The sequence below is a fragment of the Lineus longissimus genome, chromosome 18 (genome assembly GCF_910592395.1).
Source record: "Lineus longissimus chromosome 18, tnLinLong1.2, whole genome shotgun sequence".
NCBI lineage: Eukaryota > Metazoa > Nemertea > Pilidiophora > Heteronemertea > Lineidae > Lineus > Lineus longissimus.
The window spans coordinates 5,643,743-5,646,963 of NC_088325.1; positions in this window are offsets into that span (position 1 = coordinate 5,643,743).

Below are 3,221 nucleotides of genomic sequence, written 5' to 3' on the forward strand. Positions count from 1 at the left end.
CCAGATGATGACAACATGTGCATCATCAGCTAGGTGGGTCGGCAATTGAAGCTGACGAAGGTACACATGCCGTCAACATCCAGACGATGCATTCTCTCGACATAAAATTTCTCTAAACCGGTTTTGAAATATGTTTTTCTGACTCCTGAGTTCAAGAGGTAGAAAGTTCCATAATGTTGGAATTCTAATGTGTATGTTGATACCAGAACTGGTAAGAGTCTCTTATTGTCTACCACCGCCTTAACCGCCAGATGGAATCTCCTAATTTTTCGTATGTGCATGTAGATTTTACCCGTGAAGCCGTTCCAGCTATGTCTCCAATCCGCATTTTCAGCGCAAAATGTGTTTTTCAGGTGTTTTTACGTGAAAGATGCTAAAGGTTATAGACAGTGCTGCCATCCAAGCCGTTATAATTGCAAGATCGCCCCTCCTTAATATATATTAATGAAACGCACTTTCTGTAAAAAAGCAAAAACTTGCAAAATATATATGGCTGTTCAGATCGCGCCGTTTTTTACTTCATACGTACAGTTACAATAAATTTCAGGATGGAAATCGACCACGTTTAAAGTGCATCAGTGCCCATAAAACCATATAAATTTTACTTTCGTGACGAAGAAAACGACAAAGCCAGCCTGTTGCTAGTTTAACAAACTATATAATGTAATATAGATTCCGAGCCTCGACCAACACTAGTATATACGCCTACAACTTCGAAACGGATAACTTAAGTAGGCCTATACAATGTAACGGCAACTACATAGTTCATTGACATCCAAAAAGGACTTTCAGTTAAATTTTCAGGGAGAAGTTGTTTCAGATAAAAGGTACATGTATCTTATTAGCATATTTGTAAATAAACCAGTATGTATTGTTCTTTAAAGCGGCAAATAGCGGCCAAATTATAATCAATATTAAATACAAACGTTTCTCTATGTTGGTTATTCCTTCAACCAAATCCGGCAAACACCCCACAAATAGAAAGCATACCGAACACTCCATGTGTCCATGCCCCAAACTCCGTGCGGAGCACGGGTAATTGCTAGTAAAATATTTTTAGGCAGGTTTCGCAAGCTACCAATGACGAATATAATTTGTCTAATGGACGATTTTTATCGATGTTATCTTGAACATTTTCCCGGTTCCTCTTGAACTCATATGAAAGATGATTTTCCAGTTTTTCGTTATTAAATCTATTTTAGAAAATTTACGATTACGAGGCTGTGGTGTGATCAAAATGACAACACAGATTTTCGTTCCTCGTCATTCGTGCAAATTGCGAAACCTGTCTCAACCTGTCTTGCGAAATTACCTGCCTTGCTGCTAATCGGTTGACGTTCTTTCTTCGACACCCCTGTAGATGAAGATCGAGAATAAGTCGTGTCTGATGAACTGACTTTCGAAAAAAGTTTTTGGAGAATTATACATTAACGTTAACTTCACATTTAAAGGACCATTGGCATTATTAAGAGATATATTACCCAGTTGTCGGCTGCCCAGTCACCTCCTATTCTACATAAGTAGTTTCCATGACAAATAGCAGAAAAAAGGGAAAAATTCAATTCTAAGAGCTGAAACAAAATTGAAAAAGCATGAAACACGTACAGAAAAATAAGTTTTTAAGCAAATATCCAGGGGTAGCGAGCATAAAGGGGTCGTAAGCCTACGTCAGGACTAAGCCAGGCGTAGAAGAGGTCGTAGAGTTAATATGGTGAGCATAAAGGTGGGCGTAAACTGCGCCTGGGTATAAATCTGGTCGTACCTCTACGCCTGCTTGGTAGGAGGCGTAAGTCATTTCAGACCAGTCGTAAGTCGATGGGTCATATTAATAAAGTCTGGTAAATGCTTTTATTTAAGAATTTTACGAGGTTCACCAATGCATATGTACAGCCGAATTCAAGTAAAAGCATTTACTAGCTTTTTTCATATCGTATACAAGAAGGTGCATTTGGAATAGAGTTTAACTGCGCCGATTTGGGCCGCATTTACAATACACGGGAATGCATGTACTTCTCGAAATCAAATTGCCTATGAATTCGTAATGGCCAGACTTATACGGCTTGCGGATGAGTTTGGGCGTCGTCAGATGAGACGTGAGAGGGTTTTCAGGGATAGAACGAATCCACTCGAACGGTACGATGATAGCGAGATCTATGACCGATTTCGATTTCGGAGGGAAGACATCTTCGAACTGACGGACATGCTAGGGGATGAAATTAAAAGTCCAACTAACAGAAACCATTCGATTCCGCCAGTTTTGTGCATTCTTACGGCACTGAGATTCTACGCAACCGGCAATTACCACCTTGTCACAGGAGATTTGTTCGGGATACATCGAACCACTGCATCAAGAATGATCAGACGGGTTTCGGACTCTCTGGCACGCAGATTGGACGAGTACGTTCATTTTCCACCCGAGGGAGATGGCGTGAGGCGTATAAAGGCCGCGTTTTTTGATATAGCAGGATTTCCAAACGTATGCGGTGCCATCGATTGCAGTCACATCCCCATTCAAGCACCAAGTCAAAATGAATTTGAATATGTGAACCGGAAAGGGGTACATTCTATCAATGCTCAGGCAATATGTGACTCGGGAAACATATTTCTGAATGGTGTGATTCGATGGCCTGGCGGTACCCACGATTCCCGCATCTTAACCAACAGTGAAATATCCCGCGACTTCGAAACTGGACGGATAAGTGGCTTCCTAATCGGAGACAGTGGGTACCCTCTTCGACAATGGCTGATGACGCCACTGTATGTGGCAGCAAATCGGAAGGAGAGGAGATACAATACGTCACACAAGCGAACCCGTAGTGTTATCGAGCGCACATTCGGCATATGGAAACGTCGATTCCATGGTCTTCATAACAAACTACGAATGACACCAGAGAGATGCTGCGTAGTGATCGCTGCAACTATGGTATTGCACAACATTGCCATGAGGAAGGGACTGCCAGATTTTGATGATGAAATCCCAGATGAAATGGAAGATATACATGGTGAATACGACGGACAGGAAAACGGACAAGAAATAAGGCGACAGCTCATTGACAACGTTTTTGCGTAGGTAACATTTAATTATCATTTTGACAGAAATGCACATAAAATCTGCTTTTGTAATTACATCAGAGCTCTCCCTACAACCTAAGTTGTTATGTCCTTTCTGAACTTTCTCTAGCAAGGTGACGTATTTTATGGAAACAAAATCATTATTTATC